The sequence below is a fragment of the Ahaetulla prasina genome, chromosome 4 (genome assembly GCF_028640845.1).
Source record: "Ahaetulla prasina isolate Xishuangbanna chromosome 4, ASM2864084v1, whole genome shotgun sequence".
NCBI lineage: Eukaryota > Metazoa > Chordata > Lepidosauria > Squamata > Colubridae > Ahaetulla > Ahaetulla prasina.
Genome location: NC_080542.1, coordinates 96,264,842 through 96,279,585, shown reverse-complemented (window position 1 = coordinate 96,279,585; position 14,744 = coordinate 96,264,842). Strand labels below are relative to the sequence as shown.

At 42.5% G+C, this 14,744-nt stretch overlaps 1 protein-coding gene across 2 annotated transcripts in view; it reads left to right on the top strand.

The window, feature by feature from the left end:
* Positions 1–14,744, top strand: part of RARB (retinoic acid receptor beta) — a 506,722-nt gene that overhangs the window by 124,956 nt on the left and 367,022 nt on the right. The window lies entirely within an intron of this gene.

The following is a 14,744-nucleotide window of genomic DNA, read 5'->3' as shown; positions in this document are numbered from 1 at the left end:
CTCAGGGCGGTTTACAGCCAGATAAAATAAACATTCCTATTACAAAATAAATACTATTAAAATACCACTAAAAAACTTATTCAATTTGGCCGCAATTAAAATTTAGCAAATAATAAAACCCATTAAAAACCCATTAAAAACCCATCGATAAAACCCAATTAAAAACCCATAAAAAGCTAACCCAGTCCAGCGCAAATAAATAAGTGAGTTTTAAGCTCGCGGCGAAAGGTTCGGAGGTCCGGAAGTTGACGAAGTCCTGGGGGGAGTTCGTTCCAGAGGGCGGGAGCCCCCACAGAGAAGGCCCTTCCCCTGGGTGTCGCCAGACGACACTGTCGCGCCGACGGCACCCCGAGGAGTCCCTCTCTGTGAGAGCGCACGGGTCGGTGAGAGGTATTCGGTAGCAGCAGGCGGTCCCGTAAGTAACCCGGCCCTATGCCATGGAGCGCTTTAAAGACGTTCACCAATACCTTGAAGCGCACCCGGAAGGCCACAGGTAGCCAGTGCAGCCTGCGCAGGATAGGTGTCACTGGGAGCCACGAGGGCTCCTCTATCACCCAGCAGCTGCATTCTGACCAACTGCAGCCTCCGGATGCCCTTCAAGGGAGCCCCATGTAGAGAGCATTGCAGTAGTCCAGGCGAGGCGTCACAAGGGCGTGAGTGACTGTGCACAAGGCATCCCGGTCTAGAAAGGGGCGCAACTGGCGCACCAGGCGAACCTGGTGGAAAGCTCTCCTGGAGGCGGCCGTCAAATGATCTTCAAAAGACAGCCGTGCATCCAGGAGAACGCCCAAATTGCGCACCCTCTCCATCGGGGCCAATGACTCGCTCCCGACAGTCAGCCGCGGACTCAGCTGACTGTACCGGGATGCCGGCATCCACAGCCACTCCGTCTTGGGGGGATTGGGCTTGGGCCTGTTTCTCCCCATCCCGGCCCGTACGGCTTCTAAACACCGGGACAGCACTTCGATAGCTTCATTGGGGTGGCCCGGTGTGGAAAAGTACAGCTGGGTGTCATCAGCGTACAGCTGGTACCTCACACCGAAGCCACTGATGATCTCACCCAGCGGCTTCATATAGATGTTGAACAGAAGGGGCGAGAGAATCGACCCCTGCGGCACCCCACAAGTGAGGTGCCGCGGGGTCGACCTCTGCCCCCCCGTCAACACCGTCTGCGACCGGTCGGAGAGATAGGAGGAGAACCACCGATAAACGGTGCCCCCCACTCCCAATCCCTCCAACCGGCGCAGCAGGATACCATGGTCGATGGTATCGAAAGCCGCTGAGAGGTCTAATAGGACCAGGGCAGAGGAATAACCCCTATCCCTGGCCCTCCAGAGATCATCCACCAACGTGACCAAAGCCGTCTCAGTGCTGTAACCGGTCGGAAGCCGGACTGGAGCAGGTCCAGATAGACAGTTTCCTCCAGGTGCAGGGGAAACTGATATGCCACCATACTCTCTACAACCTTCGCCGGGCGGGTTGGAGACCGACGATAGTTAGCCAAAACAGCGGGGTCCAGGGAAGGCTTCTTGAGGAGGGGCCCCACCACCGCCTCTTTCAAGGCGGCCGGAAAGACTCCCTCCAACAAGGAAGCACTCGTAAGCCCCTGGAGCCAGCCTCGTGTCACCTCCTGAGTGGCCAGCACCAGCCAGGAGGGGCACGGGTCCAGTAAACACGTGGTGGCATTCAATCTACCCAGCAACCTGTCCATGTCCTCGGAGTCACAGGGTCAAACTCATCCCAAACAACATCACCAAGACCGCCTCAGATACCCCGTCTGAATCGCCACAATTTTGGTCCAGACCGTCCCTAAGCTGAACGATTTTATCGTATAGATAACGTTAAACTCCTCAGCACGTCCCTAGCGGGTCATCCCGCTCCCCTGGTGAAGGAGGGAGCGGGTCACCCGAACAGGGCAGCTGGGCGGTTATCTGCCGACGCAATGAGGGAGGAGGCGAGGAACGCCTCGCTTCCTCAGTGCCACTAGGTAGGTCCTAGTATAGGATCTAACTAGTGTCCGATCAGCCTCTGAACGGCTGGACCTCCAGGAACTCTCTAGGCGTCTTCTCCGGCGTTTCATCCCCTCAGCTCCTCGGAGAACCAAGGAGCCGGTTGGGATCTCGCCGGGTCAGAGGCAAAGGCACGACACGGTCTAAGGCCCCGGCCGCAGCCCGTTCCCAGGCTGCAGCTAGTTCCTCTGCCGTGCCGTGAGCCAGACCCTCAGGAAGTGGCCCAAGCTCCGTCCGAAACCTCTCTGGGTCCATCAGGCGCCTGGGGCGGTACCATCGTAATGGTTCCGTCTCCCTGCGGTGTTGGGTAGCGGTCAGAAAGTCCAGGCGAAGGAGAGTGATCTGACCATGACAAAGGTTCAATGACTATTTCCTTTAAGTCCAGATCTCTCAACCACTGACCAGAGACAAAAATCAGGTCCAGTGTGCCTCCCCGATGTGAGTGGGGCCATCCACTACTTGAGTCAGGTCCAAGGCCGTCATGGAGGCCAAGAACTCCCGAGCTACCGTCGATGACGAGCCGGCAGATGGCAAGTTAAAGTCCCCCATGACTAACAGTCTGGGGGTCTCCACTGCCACCCCGGCAAGCACCTCCAGGAGCTCGGGCAGGGCAGCTGTCACGCAGCAAGGAGCCAGGTACGCGACCAGCAAGCCCATCTGACATCTATGACCCCACCTCACAAAGAGGGATTCACACCGCGATCTGAGGTACAGTGGTCTCCCTCGGCTCTAGACTCTCTTTAATAGCAACCGCCACCCTCCACCCCTACCCTGGGCCTCGGCTGATGGAATGCACGGAAACCCGGTGGGCACATCTCGACCAGGGCACACCCCTTCAGTGCCCAACCAGGTCTCCGTAACGCCTATAATATCCGCTGCACCCCTGAATCAGATCATGTATTAGGGGCCTTATTGGCCACGGACCGTGCGTTGTATAACATCAGACGAGGCCCAGGCTCTGAGGGTCTTGACCATCCGGGAACGGGAAAAGTCAGATCGGGCACGCGATCGCCTGTAAACATCGAACGCGTGACCCCTATGTTGATACGATCCCCTTCCGCCATATCTGCCCCTCCCACTTACCGTGCAAATAGACTCACCCTCACACAAAGGAACACACTCCCCCATAACCTCCGAACCCATTTGATAGTCGCCACGAGCATGCGCTGGAACTGGTTTCCTCCCGACGGGCTACCCCTCACCCACCCTAACCCTCCACCCCGACCCTGGGCCCTCGCCTGATAGAATGCACGGAAACCCGGTGGGCACATCTCACCCTGGGGGACTCCCCCTTCAGTCCCCAACCACGTCTCCGTATCGCCTATAATATCCGCTGCACCCCTGAATCAGATCATGTATTAGGGGCCTTATTGGCCACGGACCGTGCGTTGCATAACATCAGACGAGGCCCAGGCTCTGAGGGTCTTGACCATCCGGGAACGGAAAAGTCAGATCGGGCACGCGTTCGCCTGTAGACATCGAACGCGTGACCCCTATGTTGATACGATCCCCTTCCGCCATATCTGCCCCTCCCACTTACTGCAAATAGACTCACCTCACACAAAGGAACACACTTCATAACCTCCGAACCCATTTGATAGTCGCCACGAGCATGCGCTTGAACTGGTTTCCTCCCGACGGGCTACCCCTCACCCACCCTAACCTCCCACCCCACCCAACACTACCTCCTCCAACCCAGACCCGTCAGTTCCTACCCCCTTAAAATTCCCATTAAAATTCCCTTTAAAACCCTATTAAAATAATTAATTAAAATCCCTGAGTCTCCTATTTTGGCATGCCATCTCGGGTTCCAAAACCGTCCTCAAGATGGACCCTCGATAATGTGGAGGGCCAGACCCGCGAGAGGGAATCTCGAGGGCAAGAAGGTCAGCCGCTGTAAATGTCCGCATGATAAAGTCCGCAACGGACCCATCCTGGACCTGTCAAGATGGAAGTTGACGCACCAGGAGTTCCGAGTAGAAGACAGACGGATATAGGTCTTGGGCGGTAGATGAACAAACCGCCATGATTAAGTCAGAGCTCCAACCCTCTTCTCCAGTCCCGAGGGTGGTCTATGGGCACAAAGGGGAGAGGATATAGTCCTACAATAGTCAAGCTAGGATTGTCCAGGACCATCCTCAATTCCCCCACTGGGGACCAAAGGACTTCAAACGATCCCCTTGCAGCCAGCCCATGGGCATCCTCAAAGATGGTAAAAAAGGTGCCTACATGGCCCGTGATCGTCCTTCAAGTTGACAAAGAGGACGAAACACGCGCCTAGTGGGCCAAGCTGCTCCACCGACGAGGCATCTCTCTCCAAAAAGTCCGGGGGGGGGCAAAGGACTCAAAAAGCCCCCACTGACGGTCTATAGACGTCCTCCAGGTGGTAGCGAGGGCGTCCCCTGGACCCGTGGACAGCCTTCAAGATGACAAAGAAGGCGACCATCGGGCCTCTTTGTGGCTGCTAAGCCTGGCCTCCAGCTGGAATAGGCCACTCACCCGCCAGGTTTGCTGGGTCATGCCACGAATTGCCGAACCCAGTCAACCACCAACAGGCTAGGCCCTGGCCAAGCCGGTCCAGCCAGGCCGCCGCCACCGCCGTCACCGTCACCGACACCGACTCTTCCGCTGCCGGGGGGAGAGAGCCTCCAGGCCAGGCCGCCGCCGCCACCGAAAGACTCGGCCGCCGCCGACACCGTTGGATAAGGGCCAGGCTGCTCCCACACCGGCACCGCAGACGAGGGGGGACTATCCCGGGGTCTATCCCGGGGTTCTTTTTGTTTCTTAGCTATGGCAAGGAGAAGAGGCAGCCTAAAGATGGCTGCCATGAAGCTGGGACAGCCAAGGACTAACTAAGACTGGTGCTGGAGTAAAGTAGGTGAACAGTGACTGGAACTGGGGGAGAAAATTCCTTTTCGCTTAAAACCTGATCCCAAGGAATAATTTAGAACTATTTGCTCAGAATTATTTCTTAAAGTGGTGATTAAGCATTTTGAGAAAAAGACTAGACTGCAAGGAAAAGACGCAAAGAGAGAAAAATAATAATTCTTTAAAAACACAGTTTTTGGACTCTTAAACGGGAAGATGTAATGGGAAGGCATTTTAAAATGCTGGAATTATTTATTTTAAAAACTTATCTTGCTTCTATAATTGAACTACAACTAAAATAATGAGTCAAGGACTAAAATCAGATTGACAAGTAGCAACACTGAAATTTAAATTGAGAGCGCCACCTGCTGACGAAAGGAAAATGTACAAATCTGGGAATATGAAGAATTGTAAAAATATTTATTGGATTATATCTAACTACCCCATGACTACTGGACACTCAAATAAGAGAACAATAAAGTTAATTAAAGTTTAATTAAAATGACCCCTGAATGTTATGCTGGAAGATTGAACTTGTAAAGGGGATGTAAAGAGACGTTTGATAACTTCTGGGACTATTCAAATGGAACTGATTGATTACCTATGGGATACAAAGAGCTGTGATTATTGTACCGCTTGAAGGGTAACTTTAGGACTGAATAAATGGTTCCTGGATTACTGGACAAAAGTTGGATTTTTAAAAACAAAATAAGATGCTTCATAAGGAAGAAATGAGTGGAATTTTGAAGGAGATGGCGTTGCTTTTTCAAAATACAAAGGACATGGAGAAAGGATTTAAGGAGACTATAGAAAAAATGGAAAATACTACACGAGGGATGATGAGTAAAGACCAAGACGCTCAGAAAGGGAGGAGCTAACTGAAGAAATGGAGGAAAAGGTTGAACTGACGAACCAGTTAACAAAAGAAGAAGACGAGGAGATAATAATGAAGATAACAGTGATTGATGAATTAAACCAGGGGGAAAATATTAAAAGAAAATTGGAGTTTGAGGAAGATATTTTTGAAAGGGAGATAGGAGCTTGAGTAGAAATTTTAGAAACCAGGCAGTGAAAGAGTGTAGAGATGAGAGAAATACTTAGATTGAATAGCCAAGAAGTAGATGCAGACAGAGATAAAAATCCAAGAAAGGAATATGGGAGGCAAGTAAAAAAAAAGCATAGCAACTAAAGTACTGAAGTGGGCAAGAGACGATGGATAGAAAGGAAATGCTTTTTCTTTTTTGTTGTTGTTCTGATTTGCTTTTCTTTTTCTTTCTTTTCCTTCCTTTTTAGGTTGGAGGCATGATTAGAAGATTAGGATAGAAAGAAAACGTTTTTTAGTAAAAGGATGACATGATTAAAAGTTAGAATAAGAGAAATAAGAGAAAGGGGGAATATTAATGTATACACTTTTACATAATAAAATAAAAGCAATAATAAACATTAAATAATGATAGACTATAATTAATATAAATGTGTATTATTATTAGAAATATATAAGTTGATTCACTGTAATAACTTTGATTAATTCTACTAGTTTTATCTGTATTAGAATGTAAGACACCCAGGTTGCCTACTGTTCACACATTGATACAAATATGTAAAACAAAATAAAAAACTTGAAACAAAAAAAATATTTTGAATCATGCATCAACTAAAATGTGTAGATTCAAATCTATACATTTTTTTTTGACTGATCTCTTCAGTTAACTGTCAGAGTCAGACAGTAACTGTAAAAGCCAGAGTCACATTGTGAGGTTGCTGACAACGCCCTGAATATGTTCAAGAAAGGGAGAGACTTGAAGCCAGTGATAACATACTTGAATTAGGCTGACTTCTGAAATTAATATTGAGATTTGTTGTTAGGTAGGTATTATTCTATTTAAAAATTACCTTGTCTTGTATTAGGTAGCTTGTATCCCCTAGCAGTATGGTTTTTCTGATTTCCTCTCGGTATTTACAATAAGGTTATTCAGTTATGCAAACATGATAAAGGAACGAAAAGACCCAAAAATTCTACAGGAAAAGGGAAGAACAAATGACATTAAGCATCCTGAAGTCAGTATTTATGTATTCCCCTGAGGATAGTCAACAAAGCACATTGTAAAAAAAAAACACCACCAAATTCTGACACTTCAGTGAGGGCTTAAAAAGAGGCCTTATCATCTCAAATGGTATAGGAAAATGTTCTTGCTTTAGGCTGAAATAAACTCAGAGATTCAATTTAGAACTATAGAGATGGAGGTTAATAAATTCCGTTCTTCTTCCCTTGATATTCAGTCCTTGGTCTTTTTTCAACAATACACATTTTTCAATGCAGAGCAAAAGTGCATTGTTGCGATTTGTAAGGACAGAAGTTTACTTTCCCCGCCCCCCTGCTCCCTCCACCGGCAATATGTTTGGATTCTTTTAATAGCTCACACATTTCCTTTTGCCCTTTTTGTCAAAGGAAAAAAAGAATAAATTAAGCTAGGTTTTAAGACAGTCCAATATCTGACCTGCTAAATTTCTGATTTCAGAAAATCTTTTTTTGCTCATTGATAAATATAAATCAGTTAGTTTGCCACAGATTAGTTCAATTACAACTTGTAACTGAGAACCAATGGTGCGCGAATCACCAAAGAGTCTTAGAACAGATGGGACACAGAATAAGTTTTGAAACAACTGTTAATTATATATAAAACAACCACATGCTCATAAAACAAATTAATTTCATGTTATGATGGTGTATTTTTCTGATTTTCACATAGAGGAATTTACGTTCTTTGATATAATAATCCTATCAGCTGAGTCTTATGTTTCCACCTTCTCCTATATGTTCCTGGCTGGGGAATTTCTGGAGTTGAAGTCCACACTTCTTCAAGGTGCCTAGTTGAAAAACACTATGATAGACAAAGTAAGAAAATTGGAATTTTATAGTTTTGGTTATAACCGAACCTAACTGTTTTCTTACAAATGCTGATTCTTTGAACTATTCCTTGGCTCACTAATGCACAGGAAGTGAAACCATCAACTCAATTTGATGACTTCTTCTTTTTTACTTCTTTTTTAAATAATGAGTTGTCATCTCATCCCAGCTTACAGTTTTTAGAGGATGTCGTAAAAAGTACTTATTGAGATCAATGTTATTTTCAAAGAAATGGAGTGATTTAGGAGCAAACTGTATTGGAAATATTTTAGATCTTTTTATGTTTTTATGTTGAACTATGTAAGTTAATAATAAGCCCAGAATTATTTCCTTTTATAATGGTTTAATGACATTTAGGGATTATTGATTCCAACATCCTTTTTTCGTACCATATAATTCTTTCCTATATGATAATCCAATGTGGCAGTTTTTCTCTAACTCAATAGAACATTGGAAAGAAATTACATACTCTGAGTAACAACATTTTCAGAGGTTTTAATCTATTATGAAAATAAGATGCACACTAGTCTTAATTTCAATGCATTCTGTTTTTGCAGCAGCTTGTAATTGTTTCTAAATTATTTCTGAAGATCATTCAAATGATAATTTGCCTGGTTATACATGCATTTTTCTACTGTATTTAAATACATTATAAAATACATTGTTTTACAAATTATTTTTGAAATACTATATATAGTTGTAAATACTTTCTCTTGATACATGTGCATTAATTTGCAATTTAAAAATTATAAACAATATTCTAGTATTTGGGGAAAAATGACAACTACATATAGTACAATTTTTCTGTTTCTTTGCTTGTAGATTTAGACATTATAAACTAATGAAGTTTGCATTAAAATGCAAACCAAGCAAGAACCTTTTCATCCCTAGTAAAAATTGCACATGTTCTGTTTGATCAAAGGTAAGCCTCAAGGAATTTTGCCATTCCTGCCTCTCTGCATAAGCCCTGAATCTGGGTTTTTTAAGAACTAATAAATTAAGTTTATTCTCTGAGGTCATTAATTAATTTTTGACATGAAATTATTATTTATATATTAATTTATTTTTACATTTATTGGAAAACAAGTAATTGGAGGTGTATAAATGTGTAGTTGTCTTGAAACTATATCCCCATTCATTTTTCCTTCATAATCTCAATTATGTGCAGGAATAGAAAAGATGTTATTTGACATCATTGTTACTGTTTTTGACTGTATTTTAGTTCATGAACTGAGGAGTCTATAAAGAAAAAAATGGAGTATGTAGGATAAATAAGATATTCTCCTTTTTTCCTACTTGTTTTTCTTTTCCAAAAGTTTTTAAAATTATTTTACTCTATTTTGTGAAGGTTTGTTTTCTATCTTTGGAATTTGGTAGCATATATATGCAGAATTCCTACTTGTGATATATTTGTCAAAAATTGATATCCACTCAGTGTTTTAACTGTTGCAGGGTTTTTGGGTGGGTTTTTTTTTTGGCATTTTACATTTGTTTCCTAAATAACAGTTGTTTATAATGACATTTTTAAAAACAAATCTGTCCTTTGACGTCAGTAGGAAGTTGACAGTCACATTCTGAAAATATGGCCTCCTGTTTACTGTAGCAACGTTTGGAGGAGATTAGAGTTAAGCATATTTTAAAAAGATTTGAAAAAGTCGAACTAGTGTTCCAAATGCTGATTTTAAGAAAATGGACTCTTACTTTTGTTAACACGTCTGATCTATTGGCAATCTTTGGGCTATATCTTGGTGTTCGTTCTGCAAGTGTTGCTACCAATTTTAAATGTTAAAGTTACCATATTAGATCAGCAAATGAGAAATGATCTAAACTTGGAATATTGAATTGGTCCATACTTAGCTATCCTTACTTACAATAATAATTATAATGATAATCCTGAAAAGCATCTTTCTATCAGAAATAGCAATAGCACTTAGATATATATGCTACTTCACAATGCTTTAAAGCATTCTTTAAGTGGTTTACAAAGTCAGCATATTATCCCCTACAATCTGGTTCCTCATTTTACCGACCTCAGAAGGATGAAAGCAATGGTGGATTTCAAATTTTTTTACTACCAGGTCTGTGGGCGTGGCTTAATGGACGTGGTGTGGCAGGGGAAGGATACTGCAAAATCTTCATTTCCACCTCACTCCAGGGGAAGGATACTGCAAAATCCCCATTCCCTCCCCACTCTTGGGAGAAGGATATTGCGAAATTTCCATTCCAACCCCACCCTGGGGCCAGCCAGAGATGGTATTTGCTGGTTCTCTGAACCACTCAAAATTTCCACTACCGGTTCCCCAGAACCTGTTAGAACCTGCTGAATTTCACCCCGGATGGAAGGCTGTGTCAACCTTGAATTGGTGAGAATCGAACTGCTGGCAGTCACCAGAATTAGCCTGAAATACCTAAGCACTGCGCCATTACTGTGCCACCATGGAAATCCACAAAGTTCTGTTCCTGACCTTAGGAAAACTTTAAGATATTTTCAGAAGGGCATACAAAATTTGTTATCAGTATGTGTGTGTGTATGTGTGTGTGTTTGTGTATATGTTTTCTGAGGTTTTCGCAGGTGTTTGTATATAGGTCTTTGGTTATTCAGGTTTTCTCCCACGTAAAATTGGAAGTGTCTTGGCGACGTTTCGACGAAGTCTCATTCGTCATCTTCAGGCTTCAGCTTCATGCTTCTGGGAGCAATGTGTGATTGCAGCTGTTTCTTCCTTTTTAACTGATAGTGGGGGTGTGTCCTGTTTGGGTGGGGACTTGGTTGTGCTCAGATTAGCCTGAGTTGCAGGGGGATTTGAGCTGGTGAGCTGCATTGCTGTTGTTTGGCTTCGTGTTCGTGGTTGTGCTACATTTTCATAGTGGGTGTCAGTCTGCTGCATGTATGGATTGGAGAGGTTTGAAATGGCTAATGATGCAGCTGTGGTCTGGTTTCTGGTCCTTGGTCGTGCTTCATGATCAGTGTGGGTTTGGGTCTGCTTTCTGGGTGGATGTGCGGTGGTGACATCCTGTGTGGACCTCGTGAGTGTGGGTCTGGTGTCATTCCTCGTGTTAGGGACTCATTTGTCAATGAGGGCGGGTATCCAAATGGCTGGTAGGCGGGAGGTATCATCTCGTTTGTTCATGCTGTGTGGGCGTTTTTCTATCTCGATGGCTTCTCTGATTATTCTGTTGTTAAAATGTTCAGTTTTGGCGATAGTTCTGGTCTTTTTAAAGTCAATATCGTGTCCTGTGGCTTTAAGGTGTTGGACCAGGGAAGAAGTTGGTTTCTCTTTTTTGACTGAGTTCTTGTGTTCTTCAATGCATGCACTTATTCTTCTGTTGTTTGTCCGATGTATATGGTGGGGCAAGCGGTGCATGGGACTTCATATACTCCTTGATTTTCTAACTCAATGTTGTCTTTGGGGTTTCTTAGGATGGTGGATATTTTTCGGTTTGTGCAGAATGCTGTCTTGATATTATGTTTGTGGAGGATCTTGCTGATTCTGTCTGTGGTGCCTTTTATATATGGGAGGAGGGCTGTGCCGTTTTCTTGTTCTCTGTCTTGAATTTTAGTGGGGGGTTCTTTTTGGATTAGTTTGGTAATCTTATTTCTCTGGAATCCATTGGATGTTAGTACGTTAGTGAAAGTGTGTAGTTCGGTTTTTAGGTGTTGTTCGTCAGCTAAGCGTTTTGTTCTGGAGATGAGTGTCTTGGCTACGGAGTTGATCTGTGCTGGGTGATGGTGTGAGAGTGCGTGCAGATAGCGGTTTGTGTGTGTCTTCTTCTGGTAGATGGTGTGTCCTAGGGAGCCATAGGGTTTTCTATAGACTAAGACATCTAGGAAGGGAAGTTGGTTGTTAACTTCTGTTTCCATGGTGAACTGTATTTTGGGATGTAGGCTATTGAGGTGTGTGAGGAAGTTGTCAAGTTTTACTTTTCCATGTGACCAGATTATGAAGGTGTCGTCTACGTATCTGAGCCAGAGTTGGGTTTGTGATCAGATTTTTCTAGAGCTTTGGTTTCCATGTAGAGGTTGGCAATGACAGGTGAGAGGGGTGATCCCATGGGTGCTCCTTCTATTTGTTTGTATTTTTGTCCATTATAGATGAAGTATGTGTTGGATAGGCAGTGGTTGGTCAGATCTAGGATGTGCTTGGGGGGTTATATTAGGGGGGTTATATTTATATAAAATCTAGGATGTGCTTGGGTGGGTTATATTTATATAAAAACCCCATCAAATCAGAGCACAGCCAAGCTCCCACCCAATCAGTTCAAACCCCCACTAGCAGTTAAAAAGGAAGAAACAGCTGTAATCACACATTGCTCCCAGATGCACGAAGCTGAAGCCTCAAGATGACAAATGAGACTTTGTCGAAACGTCGCCAAGACACTTCCAATTTTACGCGGGAGAAAACCCGAATAACCAAAGACCTACATATATATATTTGTATATATTTGTATGTATGTATGTATATATTTTCATTCATTCACAAGGGTAGGAGGAGCTTCAAGTCAGTATTGATTCCTGGTGACAGGACAAGTTCTTGCAGTTTGCTTGGCAAAATTTCAGAGGTGGTTTACCATATCTTGGAAGTTCCTTATTGATGGGGAATTAATTAAAAGGAAAAGTCTCCTGAATAATTTATAATTGCAGTTTGCGAAATAAATTTTATTACATCCATTCAGTTTTCCATTTGTTATCCACAATCTCTTGTAGGTCTTAATGTTTGAATTAGTATTATTTCTGTATTATTGTTTTAATTATTTTAAAATTTAATTATTTTTAAATAATTATTTTATAGTAATTATACATTACTATGTGGAATATGGTTTCACATTTATATATGGGATATAAACGTGGTAAATTAAAAAAGTCCTTTTGCATGATGTAAATTACTATAAAATTACTTTTAAAGCTAAAAGACATTTATCTAGGTGGGAGTACCATAATATGTCTTGATATTAACAGAAAATTTAAGATAATATTTCATTGTGTCCTGTTATGTAAGCTTGAGAATTGTGAAGGCTATATTAATATGGTTCTATATTTTTTTTTATGAAGACCATTCTCCAGGGTAATAACAAATAAAATGAATGATCAAATAGAACTCCTTTTGAGGTCGCTTCTGGGTTCTGTACAATGCCTTTATTAGGTATTTTGATGAGGGATTTGACAAATTCTCACTGTCCTAAAAATTCTTTAAGATTGTAGGCTGAAAATGATTCCAATAAAGTGGTGACGATGAAGAATTATTTTAATAACCATTGTAGCCTACAGGTCATAGCCTCTTAACAAAAGAATAGTATGTCTTCTTGGTGTTGTATTCTTTCAAATCAAATAACTTTTTACAGTGGATATCAACATCAGGATAGTTTCACATACTCTAAAAGAAGACTTTCTATATATTCTGGGTCAATAATTTCTAACTGTAACTTTGCAAAAAAATAATTTCTGTTATCTCAAGCCAGAGAATAATGTGAATGGTAATGTATTATATCAGCCAGGTGGTAAAGACTGTTTTAAGTCTTTGAATTATATAATGGCCTTCTTGAGTTGTATTTTCTCTACTTAGGTGCGGAAAGCACAAATATAAAAGACCACAATTTTGCAGAAGAAATTGAAGCTGACAATAGGAAAAAGAACTACATGATGAGTTAGTCTTTGAGTTACAATCACTTAAAGTGGTTGTTCAAAGTTATGAGGGATACTTACTATCTCTTCATGAAGCTGCAGCCATTGCAGTGTACTTGTAATATGTAAGAGCTTGGCGATCTGTTCACAATTAAGATGGTTACAGAAGTTCATAGTCACATGATCTAATTTGCAACCTTTCTTGCTGGCTTACTACAAGCAAAGTCAATCCTCCTAGGGCCTTTTGCCTATGCATTCATCTGCTTGTGCTTTGTTTGTTTGCCTGTTGCACCAAATCACTTGTAGTTCTCACCCATAACCTGCTTGCCTGGCACTCTGCCTCTTCCCACTTGGTGGTCAAATAAGATCCTCACTTAACAATGGAAATACCTGTCCAATTGCTGTTATAACCTGAGGGCTACCTCAGATTGCAGATGAACACTTGGGGAAACTAACACCTTGCTTAGTTTTACCTTAAGGTAATTTCATTTGATGAAAAAAATGTTGGATAGAAAATATAGTATACTTCTTTTTTTAAGGCTGTATTAATAGGTAAGTATTTAAGAATTTCCAAGATTAAGGTATAATGCTATAATGCCAAAAAGTGAATTGGAGTTTTACATTGAGATCGTGTGCTTTATGTAGTCTGCAATGCAGTCTTCTATACAAGGAATGCTAATCAGCTTTCAGCTAAGGATTTAAATCAGAATGAAAACCAGCTGTTCTGACCTAGTTTGCAGTTCTTACTAAAGAAGTTACTACTATAATTAGAGATGTGTTCCCCACCTATTTTTCCTAGGATTATTCTTAAATAATCTTAAAACAAACTTCTGGGATTTCTTATGTTTTGCAGTGAAATTGCCAATATTTCTTTAAATTCTATTTTTTCCCTTAAAAATTAACTATGTCAGTTTCAGTGGGGTGCAAATTGACATCCAGTGTTGTTGCAGCTTTCTATAATAAGATGATGAGCGAATTCAAGTGAGACTTACTACCATTTAGTTATTTAAAACATTTCTAGGCTGCCTTAAATCTTCCTAAGCTGACAGTGTTGGGATCTGAAGAACACAGGTTGCATTCAAGAGAGGGGCTATTACAAAATGCTTATTTTATAATGCATTAGATGTGAAATTTTGCAAGGCCTTCTAGTCTATTATATTTTCTCTTTCAAATGTACCTGGAGCCAGTGGTGGGTTCCAAATTTTTTAACAACCAGTTCTCTGCTGGGTGGGCATGGCTGGGGGGAGGGTCATGTGACTGAGTGGGCATGGCCAATTCCAGTGGTGGGATTCAATTTTTTTAACAACCGGTTCTGTGGGCGTGGCTTATTTGGGGGCGTGAC